General features: G+C 38.9%; 1 protein-coding gene across 3 annotated transcripts in view; it reads left to right on the forward strand.

Annotated features, from left to right (window-relative positions):
• ENOX1 (ecto-NOX disulfide-thiol exchanger 1) overlaps nt 1-18,936 on the forward strand; it is a 354,413-nt gene that overhangs the window by 69,996 nt on the left and 265,481 nt on the right. For all 3 annotated transcript variants that reach the window (XM_041467082.1, XM_041467084.1, XM_041467083.1), the window contains exon 2: nt 2,136-2,212. The gene's annotated coding sequence lies outside the window, so the exon portion shown is untranslated. The remainder of the gene's footprint in view (nt 1-2,135; nt 2,213-18,936) is intronic.

The following is an 18,936-nucleotide window of genomic DNA, read 5'->3' on the forward strand; positions in this document are numbered from 1 at the left end:
ACTCAAGGACATGGAATGAAGTTGCAGGGAAGTTCAGATTGGGCGTTATGAAAAGGTGCTTCACTGAGTGGGTGGTCAGCCACTGGAGCAGGCTCCCCAAGGAAATAGTCACAGCACCAGGCTTGTCAGAATCCAAAGAGTGTCCGGACAATGCTCGCAGTCATTTGGCCTAGTTTTAGGTAGTCCTGCAAGGAACAGAGAGCTGGACTCAGTGATTCTTGGGTGTCTTCCAGCTGGAGATTTTCTGTGATTCTGTGTGGAAAAAGTTGTTACAAGGCTAACTGATGAAGAAGTAGAAAAAAGGAGGGACATTACTGTAGGTAATAAAGGGTAAACTTTGACCACCTTCTGATCGTGCAGATTTTTATTGGTATTATCTAATAAGTAGCTCCCACTCATTTTAGAAGTGATATTTTGCTGAGATTCACTTTAATGGCATTCTCTTTGTGATTATGCATTATTGTGGAAATCCCTTTTGGGGAATTGAGTAGGAGGTGCAAAGGGTGGAGATGTAGTGATGTTACTCGTGCCTGTGTGATTGAATCTGAGCTTCTGAGCCTGGCTTGTCTGCAGCTGACATCAACAGCAGCAATGGCTACACAGTGCATAGAATAAATAATCCTAGAAGTTGTCATGTTTGTAGTGATTGCTTGAAAATATGTAGAGAAGACCAGTGAGGGATTTCTGTTGTTCTTGCACATGAAAGTAGGCAACAGCTACAAATCAATGAACTGTTGCTTTTGTAAGAAGAATTGGCAGAATCTTTCATGCTGTTGCTGCATAAAAATTTCTACTTCTTCTATTCCTCAAAGTGAGTCTATCTTTCTGTCTGATTATCTTGCAAAAAATGAGCAGTGAAATAATTATCCATGCTGATATTTACATTTCATCTCTCTGCTTGAAAATTACCAGCTCACAGAAGGGAACAGAGGGAGTCCAGGACTCCTTGGGTGGGCTGATCCTTTGGAGAAGCAAATGTCTGCTCTTCAGCTGGGACACATAGGTGCTCCCAGCCAGGTGACCATTGATGCATGGTGGGCATAGACAATTCTGTAGCTGATTCTCTTTGCCTTCACAGGGAATCGTGTGGTAGGTACCAGTAGGACTGTTACTGTGGAAAGCTCAGGAAAAACTCTGTGGAAAGAAAAGAGACAAGACTTTTTTTAATATAGGCTCTTAATTATCTTTAAGAGCTGTGCCTGTGTGGCAGTCCTATGTGAAATGGTGTTTCTTGTTGCAGAATGCCAAGTTGCCAATAGTGCCACCAAAATACTCAACAGAGCGTGTGCTAATGATGGTGATTATGCAGAACAGAGATCAGACCAAGTGCATTTGGACACATGAACTTTCTTCCCATTTTTCCTTTTTTTTTCTCCTTTGTGTCTTTCCTTAATCTACTGAACCTATTTCTTTCTACTGCTGCATCTTCTTCCTTTTTGCTTTGTTAAGCACATCAGGTTTAATAAATGCATTATGCTCAGGGTCACTGTGTGAGAATCACAAGGAAAATTTACAGAGACTCTGGGACTAATTGTGATTAGGTGTTATATGTATCCTTACAAGGGTGTACATCCAGAATTTCACACCTGTAACAGAACTGCCATGTTCAGCATTTTTTGGACATTAAAGAAATAATGTACTTAAGGATACCCTTGATTTTTCATGTGGTTTCCCTATTCATGTCACTGTTCTGCTGCGAGCTAAAGGCAGAATACTCCTTAAGTGTACATAAGGATGCTTGTGGTTTCCTAAATAATTTATATTTTCTGATATGCCACTGGCAGTTTTTCATACTCAATATGTTGTGGTTTTGTTTTTTTTTTCATCACAAATGATTGTAGCAAAAATACTATTTGAAAATTTGGGGATTTTTTTTAGTTTTCTGCTAGTTTTGAACTCTTGTAGAAGTTGCTTAGAATCTATACAATTATATACCCTAAATGTAATGTGCTATAAATTACCAGGCCATCATTGTTATCACCCACAGCATGCCTCAGGTGATGCAAAGCTTCAGAAGGACTGGCTCGTGAGCTCATTTCTAAGTAGTAATTTTGCACAATATATATATTTTTAATTTTATATGCTTAAGTCATATACTTTTAATGACTTGATATATATGTAATCTTTTTCATCAGATCTTGGATTCTGAACTTGAAGCAGTTCTTCAAGATTATATGCTTCTTGAAACTCGGAAGGTATCTGCAATAAATAGGTATGTGTGATGGAAACATTCATGCTTTGTGTTGGATGGTTTGAACTGTGTGAGTTTTGTTGACAGTTTAATGCTGAGCTTCTTACAGCTCTTGATAAATCTCAGTTGCTGTGAACAGGACGGTGTGATGGATCTTTGCAGGCTGAATTTTCAACAACACATTGTAGGACAGAAATTTGGAAGGGTCTGATGTTCACAGTTGCTCAGAGATTAATGTTTAGCCAAACCCACAAACTTAACTTCATAGTGAACAAAAAGGTGAGTCTCAACAAGCAAGTAAGGAGTTTTGAAGGTAAAATCAGTGAGAGGAAGTGGCTCTTCTCTTGATCCCTCCCTACCTGAGGCTGTGCTTCATCTGGCTTTACATCTGTGTTTCCTTTGGGGCTTTTTTGCAACTGTTGAAGGTAGTAAAGGTATGAATATAACTAAATGTGGGAAGGAAATGACTATAAAGGTTGAAAACTTGGGTACATTGAAGTTCCTGGAAATTTTCTTCTTAGGTGTTTCAGTGGTGCTCACATCTTACTTCAATCATTTACAGAAAATATTCAGGCAATTTCAGAAATACATTCTTGCATATAACAAAGCAATTTTCAGGTGATTTCTTTTTTAAAAGTCAGGTCACACTTTATGGTTCTTGAAGCTCTGCTGAACTCCTAGCAATGGAGAAAGTTAAATGAGAGAAGATTTAGAAGTTCTTATTCTTCCAACGAGTTCATAGACCTGGGCAATTTTTTTGAGATTCAGTTCAGTTTGAAAGAGTGAAAGGTTTCTTGAATAGTGGATGTAACAGCTGGACTTACCTTGATCTGTGTGAGAAACTTTGAAGAGATTTAAAAATGGGGAGAAGTTAAATGCTTATGCATAAAATTCACAAAAATGGATTTTTGCACTATGTTGCTTATTCTGTAAGGATTTGAATGCAACATATCTTCACAGTGTGCTTCACCTATAGGTCCCAAGATATTTAGCAAAAGCTGGAGAAGAACCATTGTCTCCAGTTTATGCATGGGGCCTGGATCACCTATTGTCCTACTGCTAGAGCTCTTGGATGTTCAGACCTGTGTCCAGGCCTGTCAGAGGATCCCGTAGGAAGTCTAGTCATCCTTTCAGAGTGTGTGCAAAAGATCAATATTTCTGATGTTTATGTTTTCCTAATATTTCTCATATCTGTTGGCGTGCCCTTACTGCTCCCTTTTGTGATACATTTCTTGACTCATTTCTTCTGCTTTGTTTTCTACTTTGCTTTCTTATTTTGCTTTCCTATGTTTTCTCCTCTTCTTAATTCATTTGCAGTCTCTGGAGATTAGCTGTAGTGAGACCTTACGCAAGGAGGAGTTTCAGGAAAGAAAAATCATAGCGGAATGAGCTTCCCTTTTACTGCCTCTCTAGAGAGCCTGCTGTAAAAGGCAACTTGCTGTCATTCCTGTAAATTTTCTTCTGCAGCCAGCTCTGCTGGGTGTCCCCTTTGTGCCCTGTGAACATCTGTGTTGCAGCTTACGTCTGAACCCAACTGGAGAACAAATGTATGAACCTGCTTCTTATTTTGAGCAGGAAGCTGCTGCTATTAGTGAGGCACACGGCCCTGGTTCACCTGTGACTTCTGAATCCCCAGCTGGGAGAGAACCAGCTGCCTGGATTCTCCCTTCCTGCCAGCCGTGCCCTTGTCCCTGGGGTAGCAAGTTTACCTGCTTTCCTCCAGACACTGTCCAGTGCCTGTCATTTTGCAGCATTCATTTTCTCCCTGAATTTTCCCCAAGGTGTCATGCAGGAAGGAAGAAAGGAGTGAGCACTGCAGGACTTTGTGACATAGCTTGCTTTCTGCTGCTCCTGAAAACTTCTTGCATGCACACAGTCATGCAGGCACCACCCTTCTGCATAAGCAAGAAATCATTAATCCTTGAAGTATTCAGGCTCCAGGGATGATGGAGCAGAAGAGAAAGCTTCATTTGCTAGGCTGTGCATAGGGGTTCCAGGAAAAGTCGGCAAGATTCCTGTGCCAGTTTTGGACACAGCACAAGACAGCTCACTAAGCATAAATTAGGAACTTAAATTCAAAAAGACTTGCTTTACCCAACTTCTCACTTTAAAAGGAAAAAAAAAAAACAAACAACGGGGTGAAGAAAAAGAAGCAGCAGTGCTGCCCAGTTTGCAGAAGTGCTATCCCACTTGGGCGTGCTCAGGAATGCTTGAAGTGTATAGGTGGTGAACTGCAGTCTCCATGGCATATGCGTGTCTCCAAGAGAAAAAAGAAATCTGTTGTGTCAAGCTGGCTTCAGCTTATGCTCGAAGGGCTGTTGTGACAAGCCTGGAAGGTGCAGGAACTTTTGTGAAAGATCAGGTGTGATAGCAGAGAGTGAATGTAACACCTGGGGGAGGAAGCTGGAGTATTTGAGGTCAGGCTAAGACGGCAGCCATCAGCAGGCAAGGGAACACAGCTGACTTAGCAAGAGCATGCACCAATTCAACAGCTTCCCTCAGATATTTGGGTTGGAGCAACTCAAAATTAGCAAATTCCTGGCTGACGTTGCTGAAAAGGCTACTGGACAACTTTGTTTTCCTTGTCATTACATGAGCTCCCTTGTGGTAGAAGGGTATGTGAGTTTCAGAGCTTTTCAAGCCAGGTTAGAAAAAGTTGGCCCCTTTCTTTCCAAAACTATCCATCAAGGCAGTCCCAATGCGCCACAGACATCTCTGGGTGTGTGAATCCTGTGCAGGCAATGGTCTCCCTTGTTCGTTTTGTGAATGCATTTGTTATGGAGGGAATGGCTGGTCTGGCTGATTGTATGGCTGTAAGTGCTGAACAGCAAAAATTTTTAAACAAAAAAATCTGGTCCTCTTCAAACATTGGCGGACAGATATCTGTGTTCCATCTGTGGCAGCCTGTGCCAAACAGCAGAAGAACTGCAAAGTTTGTGCTCTGAAACCTCAGAGGAATAACTGGCATGGTCCAACTTTTTTTTTTTTTTTTTTTTTTTTTTAAAACTCCCACAAATTTAAAAAAAAAAAAAAGAAAATTAAACTTCACACAAATCTGAAACATTAAACACAGAACTGGGAAGTTCAGCTGGGAGGGCTGTGCATGGAACAAAGCCCTGGCACAGGCCATGGAACCCCTCAGCACTGCTGCATGGGCGTTGCTGTCGAGTGACAGCAGGCAGCAGTCACCCATTGTGGAGGCAGTCCTTTGGCTGTCCCCTCCTGTAGGGGCCAGGGAGGTGGCTGGTAGTCTTGAAGTCATGTATGGCTCCGAAGAGCCCTCCAGAGCTGCAGAGACTTACACCATGTTGAGATGTGACACCTGGAAGGGGGACACTGAATACATACTCTGTATCAACTAAGCAAATTAGTTTTCTTTAAAGAAAAAGAAGGCATTCTGATCAAACAAATAACTTTCAGATACAACCTGTCAGGAAATAGTCTGAATTCTGCACTGAGCTTTCTTAAACACACAAATATTTTACCTCTTTGGAAATACTTTCAAACTTTTTGCTTAGTAGCATTACCAGGAAAAAGTAATGCATGGATCTTCTGTTCTGTAACCAGTAGGGAAGTAGTACTTCTGCCTTATCTGACCAGGATTTGATAGAAAAGTTTCTCTGGACACATTGCTGGCTTATGTTCAGCTGGCTGTCAACCAGCACCCTGAGGTCCTTTTACACCAGGCAGCTTTCCAAACCATTTTTCCCAAAGCCTGTAGCATGGGGTGGTTGTGACACAAGAGCAGGACCCAGGACTTGGCCTTGTTAAACCTCATACAATTGTTCTTGGCCCATCAATCCAACCTGTCCAGATTCCTCTGCAGAGCCTTCCTGCCCTCCAGCAGATCGCCATTCCCACCCAATTTAGTGTCCTCTGCAAGGAGACTGAGGGTGCACTTGATCCCCTTATCCAGACCATTGATAATGATATTAAATGGAACTGTTTAATCAATTCGACTGGGATATTTGTTCTGTTCTTGTTCTTACTTGAGACTGCATCCAAAAAGGACTGTTTTCATTGAGCTTGAAGCAGTCTCATGGAGCAGCTGGGAAATAAAGCAGGACTGTGCATCAGCCATTATGAACTGGGCAGTCAGTAGCAATTTGCTTTGGTTAGGGAAAGTGTCAGCTTTTAGCAGTTCCCTGTTAATTTTTAATTTGCTTCCCCATCTAGGCGTACTGTGTTTTTGGTAATATGCACCTCTGCTGTGTCGTCCCTTTTATCAATCAGAGTTATTTTGCTTTTCTGACTTGGCATGGTGTTGCATCTATTTGTCTCCTTTGGCAGAACTAGGAAAATGTGTGTTTACGATAGGTGATTACAAGGACAGCGCTTTTGCACTTAGGAGCAACTTCTCCTAATTCACTGGAGCAGTTGTTGCCGAATCCCACTGCTAAACATGCCGTACACTACCCAGTAACATATGGTGTTAATAATTGAGGATGTCAATAATGGGTGACACAATTGTCAGACTTAAAAAATAAAGCACTAATAAGGAGCTTTGAAATAGTCTTAAGATTGGCTGCTGTTTGTTACACCATTAATTCTGAACAGGAGTTTAATTCCAAGTGCAAGAGAATGAAGGCACTTCTGCTTAAATGGATTAATGAGTTTGAGTATGGAAGAAAGCAGCAGTCCCCTATGTGAGTGTGTTTTGTCCATGTTACATTGCTCACCTAGCTGGCTGTCACCTGCATGGATCATTTCAGTAGACCTCCCAAACCTCCCCTGCAGAGTCACTGCCTGTCGCTACATCCTGTGCATGCATGGGGCGTAGATGGTAAATGTCCAAGTCGGATTTTTAGCTTGAGCACTTAAGAAACCAATGCCAACAATGAAGAAAATGGATACAAGCTGCTGTTGGTTCTGTTATGTTTTTGCTTGAGGAAAATGTTTCCAAATTGGAGAGGCAGGTGCACACTCGTGTGGTGCTTTTTGTGCAGATACTAATGATTCCTCCCGTGCATCCCAATGTGTGTCCCTATTCACTGTGCAAGGGTTGCATCTGGAATCCTACCCACACAGAAAGTGTGTGGCAGCCAAATGTAGCTACACATGAACAAAGTATCCTAATTTTGTCAAGCTAAAATACCCAGCATAGAGTATCATAAATTGATCCCTGGAGGACAGACCTAGAATATAAACTGTAGTACTTTGAAGGTATGTGTGTTATAATCGCATTCAACGCTGTGCAGCAATTTCTATTGTATTACAGCTGACAAAGTATTTTACCTCCTAATAACTGACTAGTGTAAATAATGTTGATATTTTCCCCATATTTATAATTACATTAATTGCTTTGTGTTTTAATAACAGTTAAGTGTCAGAGCCCAAGCTGTAGCTGCCAGTAATCCACAAGCAACTTGTTTGCATATTCAAACTACAAAACTGATGAGTAATTGCCCTTATAGCTATTGCATATCACAGCTCAAATTTTGCACAGAAAAGCCCACTGTTACCTAAATATTGTAATGTTCAATATCAAATCTAGTGCTATTAGAATGTTTTCCAGAAATTAAGAGAAACACATCCAATGAAAAGTAAAGGAATAGTTCACTTTAGCTAGGAAATGTGACTTACTTCCAAATGAAGCTAAGTTTTGAAAAAAGATGTTTCCTGCTGTTGAAAGTAGCATTTTTCAGAGCCAAAGCTGGAACATCCATATGCAGTGCAATGTTTTTGTTTTGTAATGTAATGTTTCGTAGATAATTGGGCTAACGGAGTGTCACAAAGAAGCATTTGAGGATTGACTACATTTTTCAAACAGAAGCTATTTTTTGGCAAAGTTTCCAGAGAAATAATTGTTCTGCTTTGCTGTCTTGCGGACTTAAGCATTTTTATTCTTAGAGACAGCAAATAGAGATTTCAGGTAAATCTTGCTAAAACTTCAGTTGAAGAAAGTAACTTCTTCAGCTTCTAGGAAGTTTTTTTTTTAGTTTTTTTTGTTTGTTTTCTTGTTTTTTTTTTGTTTTTTTTTTTTTAACTTTTGTTTTCTTTGTAGTTATGGTGCTTTATTTCTGTTGAAATCCTTGTTGGAGGCCAGCATTTAATACAGTAAATGGTTTTGAAATTTTGCAAACCACTAGCATTTGTGAGGGCAACAGAGTGAAGAGTCAGTTCCAACTTAATATTGCAGATGTACACTGAATTATCCAGGGAAGAGCAAAGGTTGATTAAATTCACAAAATAAGGTGATTCACAGTTTTCTAAATATGTCACTCAGCCTAAAATTAACTCAATTATTTACCAGTCACACACATGCTAATGAATCCTGACAATCTCAATTGACCTGCTGCGATGAACTTTGCTGTCACCTAATATTATTCTCTCTGTATTTTCACTTAAAAGAGTGATTGCAGCATTTATCACATGCAAAGCAAAAAAATGCTTGAGGATCATATTGTTTTTTTAATACTTGCAATTCCAGGGCACTAGTAAATTAATTACATTTAATTAGAGGCACTTCTTTTTTGTGAAAGTGTTTCCTAAAGTTTAGTCCCACAGAGATTTTACATGTGATAGTGATGAAAGTGGCTGCTTCTAAGGCAGCATCAATGATACAATTTGAGAAATAAAGTTGAGCTTATCTTTTCATGCAAAATGTGACAAAATTATAGAACTTTGAGTAATATGGTAAATAAGATTTATTATGATTGCTAAAATTAGAATCACCTTGGAATGCCATTTTTAGCATTTAGTGTTACCAGTAGCTATAAGAAATTTGTAAGTAAACCAAAATAATACATGAGTTTATCTACTTTCCTACTAAATACAGAAATATGCAATTTAAATAAAAATGTGGTTATTCTGGATTTGTACTTGAGTTATGGGTAAATCTCCAACAGGTTGCCCTGGATTATGAAATGGTATCTCTCTTTGCCTTTCCAAGGTTTTTGCCTCAAAGATTTACAGAATCCTGGATGAAAATCAACATTGATCCATAAAATAGACATCACTGTAGCATCCACATGGGCAGGGCACAGCAGCTGAAAAGATTTCTGGCCTGCGGTTATTTCTGTCAGGAAAATGGAAGTAGATAAAGATACAGATATATAGTATTTAAAGCTGCTGGGCAATGCTAGGCTATTTGCAGACAGCTGCATGTTCAGCCTCTTTCGCTAGAATGGTTAAGTGGCTAATTAAGTGGACAAGTCAGGTCTCAGCATACCCTCAGGGAGAAGACTGCTGTGTCTCAGCCTCCTGTGAAAGTTTTGGGAGAGATGGGTTTGAAGCTGCAGCAATCTCATTGTGAGTTGTGGTGGTGGCTGTGAGGTGGGGCGGCTAGAACCCATTTTACAGGTTTTTACTCAGTGGCTGTCAACCAGAGAAACATAAAAAGTTAAAAAAACCCTGAAAATTTCTGAAAACTGAAAATACAGCATCATATTTAATTGCATTTTTTTCTAGGTAGTTCCAAATTGTTAATGAATTTGTTTAGAAAGCTGCTTGCTGGATGTTTTAGGGTATTTTTTAATATTTTCCATGATTTTCATACTTGATTCATTCAGTGTCATCAGCTATGGTGACCAAACAGTTGTTTCCGTGGTGACAAATTGCGGTGTTACAAACATGCTTGTATGAATCAGGTAAGAAAAACAGATCAACTATAAATGGAGAAAATTTGCTTGCAAAAAATAAAATGGAAATATTTGCTGAAAGTTTTCTGGAGAATGGCTTGGAAATCTGAAAATGATTTTAACATAGGTGAGTCTTCAGTTCATCCAAAAATTCCAGCATGGCTGGTTTTATAGTGAAGCACAAAGGCATCTGTCTACATCTGGTGATTGCAGCCACATGGAGAGTGCTTTAAGTAGATAAGTAACTTCATAAGAAGTGTGAATTAATTCAACTGCAATAAAAAAAAATCTATAGCTTCTTGCTCATCCTCTAAAGTGTGACAGCCAGCATCACAGCTCACTGTGATTAAGGTATATCTCTATAATAAATTGCATCTTAAAAGGATCTTGAATGCTTCTGTTATGTCACAGATACAGTTCTGATTCCACAGGGGTATGAGCCAGGAGCTCGACCACTGAAAATGATGGAGCTGCATCAGGCTTCTGTAAATACAGGGAAAGGTGACTTGCCATCTCTATATGTAAAAGGGAATCTGTGTCCAAATTTAGGACACCCCAAATCATATGTTATATGGTACAATGTATTGTCATGGATTAAAATGTATTTCAGGGTACATGGTAGTAATGCCAAAAAGATGCTGGATATATCCAGTGACAGTATGAATTAATTCCATTCCCGTCATGACAACTCTCAGTGGGAATATTGTGCCTTGGCTGGGCTCAGACGTTATTTCCAATAAGTATGGAAATAATGGCTCAGTGCTGCAAAGTGCTAGGAGATCTCCAGGGAAATCTCATCAGATTATGTGATAGGTTTGAAATTAATTCATGTCCCAACTGTATTTACACAATGTACAGTTGTCTCTCTGACGACTTATAAGGAAAGGTAAATGCAACCATCCTAAATCAGTGCGGGGACTTGCTGCAATATGCTTTCTTGGTAGACTGTAGGCATTTTTCGGAGTTGTACAGAAAGTCCAGACAACTCAGAAAATGGTTATTTAGCTTTCTTACACTGCAGACTTATTGTTGTCTTGTTTGTCACCTCATTGTGCCACATTATCATCTTCCTTGCATTTCTTCTTGCCTCCAGTTCAGTAGACATGAATTTTCACGTTTTTCTTTCAAAAATCTGAAAGGAAAAAAAACTGTTTAGAAATTCTTGCTTCTGGTGTAGGTGTGACCCAGCTATAGATTCATACATCGATATATACATACACCTGTCATTCCTAGATTTATCTTTGGTGAAGCCTTCTTTATGGCACTGTTCTGGCCTCTTTGCAGGCTGGTTTGGGATTGTGCTAGGCTTTGCCTGGTCAGGTGTGCAGAACTGTGTCATGTTAGGCCAAAGGAGCAAGGGATTATCATCCATTGAAGAATGTACATAGCTTCACCATATTTATAAGCAGTGAATGTCTCAAGAAGCATATGACAAATTTGCAAGCCCATCAGCTGAGTTTCTTGAATTGAGCCTCATCTGGGAGCCACAAACTAAAAGCTCAAATATGAATCCTTGTAAGATTTGAAGTGTACAGAAAATATGTTCTCTAGTGAAGAAGTCTTTAAAGGACTAGGAGAGGAATGGTCTTCTTCAGAGATCTGCTTCTACCCTCAAGTTTGAATACCAGGGCTGAGTGTTTTTGGAGGCCCAGGGCAAAAGGGAAGTTAGAACCACGTATGACGTGCAAGGGCTGCGAGCCTGAGCTAGATCTTTACTTTGTTTAAAACTCCGTGGCTTCTGAGATTGCTTTTGAGAACATGGAAATTTTGTGCAATAAAATGCACAAAATACTGTGCATACTGCAGCTTCTCTCTTCTCTCACTGATTTAACTTCATATCTGGCTTTCACATTTAGCTTCAAGTCTTTCCTTCCTTCCCATTGTAAAAAGATATTTTCTTCTCCAGAAGGTATTTTCTTTGTTCCTTTGTAGATTCTTTGGTCTCCTCAAAGATTCAGTGACACGGAGAAGAACCTCTAGGATCCTTTCTGTTGACTTTTCCTCCTTGCCTTTTCTTTTCTTCTTTGACTGCCTACAGACAGTCTTCTAGTTATTTTTTCCTTATTTTATGTGCTTATGTTCACTCTTAAGAGAACTCAATTCTCCTCTTCTTTCCTATAGGTATCAGCTGTGGCAGGAAAAGGGTTGATCGGACAACCTAATTTCTGTCCCTGCAGATTGGTTACATTGATGGAAACATTTGGTACAATGGTTTTGGTTAGCTATAAACTCGAATTCTGCTTAAAGCTTCTTTCCCCCTCCATTTTGATAGGATCAGTGCATCAGCAGTCACATCTGGCACTGGAGTCTCAATGCAATAGATACCTGGCTGCCTTTCATTAATCATATAGAAGAGAAAACAATAGAAAATCAAAATAATAATTTATTTCCTCTATTACTAATTCTTCCTGATTCCAGTTGTCTTTATCACTTATAAAACACATCTGACTACACATTAGAATCTCCTTCATTTTACCTGATAGGTACAAATACAACCTCCTTTATTTCTACTTCTTACTATTCATGGTAGCTGTATTTTCTATGTAATTAGGAATTGTATTTTTCCCTTATAAGCATCTGGGGAGGAGAAGGGACTGTGTAGTTCTTTATTCTTCTTTAATTTGCTGAGACAAAGTAGTTGGGATGGGACATGCACCATCCAAAGAGCCATTCACTAAATTCTGATCGATCAGTCACTGAGCTGACCAAAAGTGAAACAGATTGCTGATATGCCTGCTGCTGACAGCACAAACACAAGATAGTGATGTTGCAGCAAGATGGTCTGCAGAATCATTATGACTGGTACTGATGTATGAGATGGAAAGAAATCAGAGTGTTTCAATGTTGGGTTTGTAAGTGGCAGTCTAGAGAAAAACAGTTGTTTTCAATTGAATAGTTTGGGTATTTTTAAACTTTATATGCCAAGAAATTAATAATTTGCTTACCTTTCTTAGTGCTTTCTGAAGCATTGAAAATATGAACCTGAACAGAGTATGGTGCTTTAAAATTGTGTTTAGCATAGAGGTATTTATCTATTTGTCATGCAGAAGGAAAATTAATAATCTTCTTTGTGCACTGAAACTTTTATACTGAATGTTTTCTGAAATTTCATTATGTAGAAGCCCTATGGAAGCTGTGCTGTCCAAAACATTTTTCTTTTAATGTACTGTAATGTGTGCTTGTTCAAACAAAGAAATGCTTATCTGTTGAAAAGATAGCAGTGATAAATTACTTCAGCTTTCATGCTTACCTATTGTTTTCCATTTGGCATTAAATTCCTAGTTGAATCCCAGAGGCAGATACATCTGAATTCGAAAAGTTACCTTGCTGCCTTTTTTTTTAGCCAGCCCCTGTGTCCTGATGATAAAAAAAGGAAATTTAGTAATCTAAACCATCCTTGTATAGTTTTAATCCCACTAGATATGAAAAGGATTGCAATTTTTACAATTTTCTCTGAACTGCATTAATTTTCAGAGGCTGTACAGGACCTCTACCTTTACTGTCACAACAACAGCACTTTAGATATCAACAGTTTAAATATCAATTTAATCCAAATAGCATGCAAATTGAGCTTTCTATACTTACCCTATGTCATTATGGATAATGCTGCATATGCTGTGTTAATCCTTTTGAAAAATTATTGACTCCTGAATAACTTTCTTTTACTACTATAAATCATATCTTCATGATATTTTTTTTTCCTGTCAGTGACTTTTAAGTTCAAGGGTCTGTTTTATTTTCATCAGAAAACAAATTTCCCTCTATGCTTAGCATGAAATATTCTGGGCTCATGTTTTCCATTTTAATGGAAGTTCATCACTCTCCCCTGCCTTCTCCTCACTGAATAAGTGATACTTATGCAATGCACAAGTGGAGCATACGAAAACAGAAGAGCAACAAAACAGTTTAAGAAGCTAAAAGGTAACATGACGTAAGTTAGCTGTATTAGCATATCTGAATGTGTAAGAAAAAGTAATTGTGAACTCTTGCCTCATTTGCCAATCTTTACCATGCATCACTTGATAGAATAATTGTTATTTCCAAAATACCAACATTGGCTTTTAAGCGGGAGATGCTGTCTGTCCTAGCTGACTCTTTAGATGTTTATCTTAATTTGCATTTTCGCTGATCCATGTTGCTTGCCCTCTGAAGGAGTGTAGGCATCTGCTTGCCAAAGAGGTGAAGTTTCTCACACTGCTTAAGGAGGAGAATTTCCTGCCCTGGGATGAACAAACATGCACTTGACCAAACGCTTAACATCAATGTGTGACAGTTTCTATCTGATGATACATGTACTAAAATAGAATAGTTTGGTGGGAAGGCACCTACAAAAGTTGAACTGAAAAGTTGGTACTGTGCTACAAAAACCAAGATATGGAACATCTCCTTTTGTAAGGTAAAATTCTGCTAGGCTCAATAAACTACTCTTTGTTAGAATTATTATTAACATCACTACTATTATTATTTTTGGACTCCAGCTGGGTCCTCTGCATTCCTAAAAGGATTATTTTTAGTGTAAAATCCTACCAGGAAAGGTGCATTTTTAAATAATGAAAGTCAAGGACGTTTAGTATCTTGCAGAGCTGGCTCTACAGCAAGGCAATATTACTGTTACTTCGGGGCCATCAAAATTCAAGCCCTTCACAGGTGGAAGTGCTGTCTGAAAAAATGATTTTGAAAATGCTACTTCACATTAAAAGTAGCTGGAAAAAATTGTCCCCAGGATGGTATTATCTGTATGTAGCCAGTAGTTTAACAAGGAGCTCTTCCAGACATATTCCTGCTCTTTTGAAACAAAATCTGTTTTCTGGAGTACATTAGCCTGCAGAGGAGAAGAAACAGGGAAGCTATTAATATGTTTTCCCATTTAACCACAAATGCTCCTAACTCTCACTGAGAATATAGATAGTTCTCTTTTGGCAAGCAAATGCCTGTTAAGGGCACTTTGCTGGATGCATTTGTGCTATTCTGTAATCTTGGTAGTCTGCACAAATGGGCACAATCCCCAGAAAAATGACAGCAGGTGTAGATTAATTAAATACAAGAACCACTCTGGCTTTTTAGGTAGAAGGAGAGAGCATGCAGCTCACCTCCTTCTAATGGCATGGTTGACTTTCTTTGTCAATTATTCCAGCCCTGCAGTCCTTTGCTTTGGTGAGGGCAGGATTTTGGTGGTGGGAGTTATAATTAGTGGTGTATTTGGCCACGGAATATCCTTTAAGTTAACAGAGCCAGAGTGCTGCAATTATTTTTTCCCAATGGAAATATATATGTTTATATATATGTATTTGATTTGTTGATAGTATTTAGACTGGGTAATTTGAAATGTGAACGAAGCAGGTAAGATGTATTTTGTGGAGTCTGAGATCATCTTTCTTGTGGAAAATGTTTCTGAAATTATTGCATGGTGAGTAGAATTCAATCCATGCTACAGATAAAAGAGGCTGCTGTTTAAAATATTTTGATGAAGCACAGACACCGTCACGTCTACATGCTATGGTGGATTTCTTTGTACTTGGAAAGTAATCCAAGCCTGTTGAGGACAAGCAAATAACCTCACATTTTTTACGCTTCCCCTTCCTCTCTCTCTTTTTCTTTCCTCTGTATTGCTGGTATTGTAAAAATGCAAAAGTCTTTGGTGTCCCATCATGCATAGTACAACTCAATGTGAAAGTTTTGTGATTATGAAATCAGTAAGGGAAAGCAAGAAATCAATTTAGCTATATTGTTTTTACCATATTTTAAAAAAGATAACCTTTGGAGACCAGAGTGTCAGTGGACTGATGATGCATCACAGCAGTGAAGCAAGTGCTTCTTTGAGATAGTCATAGGGAAACAAAATATTCTGCCATCAGGCTCTTGCCCTCCTCCTCCCCCATCCCTGACAGCAGCACAATGTTTACTGTTGTTAGTGGCCACCTGCTTCCCTTCAAATCCTCCTCACGCAAAACACAGTCATTTCAGAACAGTCATTATACGTTTGGAAACAGCAAAGCAACTCTCCAAACCCCACTGATTGTGTTGTATAGCAACTTCACTGTATGCCATTTCTGCTGCTTGGAAGGCTGGTAGCTGCTTGGCAAGCTAAAGAAGAAGCTTCTTCCCAATAACAGTGTTTTTTCTTTTATCCCAGAGTGTGGTATTATTTTTCTAGTGGTATGATTAGGAAAGAAAATATATACAAAGCTTAAGAAATATTCCAATGTATTTATAATACAGTATTATGATGGGAATTAAATAAAGTCACTCAAGTGCTTGAGTTCATTCAAGTACTTTGGGGGCTTTTAAAAAGAAATAATTGTTGCATAGAAAGTCTTGCCTGAATAGCAATTATTTGATTAAAAGAATACTGGCCCAGGTCTTGTGCTTGGCTTTCTATGAGCTTAACCATGCAATCATTTTTATTGCCATTGTTGAACCTAGATGGGTTTAAATAGGGCTTCTCCCACGTAGGTTCTTTAATGACACATTTAAGGAAGAGAGCACAAGTAAAATGAAATGAAATCCCGAACCCACATCTCAAGGAAGAGGGTGGGACGGGGTGTGAAAGGAACCCTGGAGCTGTCGGGAGCGGCAGGAGCAGCATTATGCAGCAAGGAGACCAGAGAGCTGGAGTTTTTCTGAGGATGGAAAAACAACATTCTTCCTGCTGAGAGTCCTTTGCTTTGACTGGATGCAGATGACATTCTCTCTGAACCTACTGCTGCCTACAACAATACTTCTAAATGCAACTGGCACCCGTTCCCGCTGCCTACAAGCAGTTACAGAAAGCAAGCTGGGTTTCTAGGTTTTCCTAGACCCACACTACCCAAGAAATACAATTTCTTAACTGTACATAAGGAGAATAAAAGCAAGATAAATGGAAAAGTCATGCTAAAATCTTTGTAAAACTTGAAAAAACTTGTATTCTGTCAGTTGAAATCTGAAGTGCTGAGAAGGAATGACATATTGCATTGTGGCAGATCTCAACAAGGATTGAGAAAGGGCGAGCCTGTAACACTCTAGGCAAAGCTTCATGCACCTGGAAACATTCCTGTTTTGCAAAGTGAATAGCAGCTGATTGTTAAAGCATGATTGCTGCTGATGGAAGGAAAAATGGCTAAAACTCTAAAATGAAATATAGTAGAAAGTAAGTTTTAGGAAGAATTCTGTCTGCAAAAGCCTTGTGCTATAAAATTCCTCTTGCCAAGAAAGGAACAAGGACTTGACAGATAAAGAAATAGCAACAAACAAGCACAGCTTTTCCAGAGGTGATGGAAATATGCTCAGAGCAATGATGCAAGCCCTCAGTGATGATGGGTGTGTTGCCCGTATCTTTGCCTTCCAAGGAAGTGCAGAAATACTCAGTGCATCCTTAATAGTCTGGAGAGACTTGGCAAGAATTGTCACTGAGTATTTATTTGAAATGTAGTTGCAGGGAAGTGTGAAGCAGATATTCATTTAATCTCAAGAGTACAGAAAGATGTGAAAAAAACCACCCCAAACAACTCAGAGGTGCAATTATTTACCTTAAGGCATCTGATTTTTACAGGTTAAAAGAAAATAGATCTGTTTCTTGTCTACTGCTGTTGGAAATTTTGCAGGGTTTATATAGAAAGTATTCTGGCTTTCATTAAATACATATCTTTAAACAACTTATAACAGAATTCTGAAGGATTACCACAATAGTTAAGTGATAGTGTCTGAGAAGCTGCCACCATAACTCTTTGTTATTAGTGTTCTGTCATGTATTTGTATCGGGTCACTCCTGTACTTGGCATGTCCTGAAATGGTTGCAAGATTCTTGGTCTGAAAGGAAAATATGTGAAATTACTGGGGTTTTTTTCAGTACTGGTCGGGGGAAAGAAATCATTGTTCCAAGTTCCTTTCTGGTGTTCAGGAAGAAATAGATTGAAAAGACAAAAAGAAACTGTTCTCCAGGAGCAAGTCTGAAGATACCAGAGAAGCCCATGTTGTTCTTTTAGTTTCACACCCAGTTTTCAAAACAGCTGGATAAATTCAGAAGTAAGGGATTTTTTTGTTACAATAAACATATAGTTTAAAAAAACCCCAAAACCTAAAGTAAAAATTTAATGGATTATGCCTTCCCATCATCAATAGATGGTTCCATGAACACAAAAATATATTAAAGAAAAAACCAGTATGAGTACTATAACTTATATTGAAATTTCACCACCACAGGTCTGCATAAAATCAATATGTTTAAGCCATTCAGCCTCAGCTGTTAAGGATTTTAATGAGTCCATTCACTTTGTAGGTGTTCTGAGTTAGTACAAATTATTTTCTTTACATTTCTTTCACGAGCCCAAGAGATTCAACATCCCTGGAGAAGATGTTGAACAAAGACAGGGTTTCTAGCAGAGAATCATCTGCCCATTTGCTTTGGACATCAGGCAATAAGGTCCTGATGGTTGTTATTAGATTACCCCTATTCAGAGTATTAAACAAGGTTAAAACTCGAGTTATTTTTTTCATCTAGATACTGTGACTCAGTGGGAAATGGGTATGGTTATTCTGGGATAGGATTTGACCTAAATTTGTTTCTTGGTTAGATTTGCATACTGACCTCTTATTTTTGAGATCTCTGAACTACTATCTCTTCTATGGTCTGAAAAAATTGCTGACTTGATTAGTGCTAGTAATTTAATTTCAATATCTGGCATTTCTTTGCTGATCTGCTTTGTCTGTACTGACGCCAGTCAATACTACTGTCTCAGTAATTTCAGACTACATCTGAAAGGAGAAGAACAAGAATTTGGAGTGGCGGGAAGTAGCTGGAACTGGATTTTAGGCTTGTCAATAGAGTGAAGGAGGGAATGAGTTTGAATGATGTTCAGATGTAGCTGTTGTTTCACCTTCACCATCATTATGCTGTGCATGAAGAGTAGAAGAAGAGGTGGAGAGAGAGGTCACTCAAGGGGAAAAAGAAACCAAGGGGAAAAGTAGAAAACCATAGCATGGAGCAAGGTTGGGAGAATAGGTGGAACAAGTGTGCCAAGAGCAGGATAAAAACACCAGAGGAAATGTGGTAAAGCCCCTTCCAAGCACTCTGAATCTCTGCTCAGTCCTTCAAGGCATCTTTCTCCAGGCTAGCAATTAGATCTAGATGGTTTGAGGAGCTCCAGGTAGCAATGAAGATGCAATAGCAAAGACTTTAGCTTGGCT

The sequence above is a fragment of the Pyrgilauda ruficollis genome, unplaced genomic scaffold (assembly GCF_017590135.1).
Source record: "Pyrgilauda ruficollis isolate IOZ18807 unplaced genomic scaffold, ASM1759013v1 scaffold20, whole genome shotgun sequence".
NCBI lineage: Eukaryota > Metazoa > Chordata > Aves > Passeriformes > Passeridae > Pyrgilauda > Pyrgilauda ruficollis.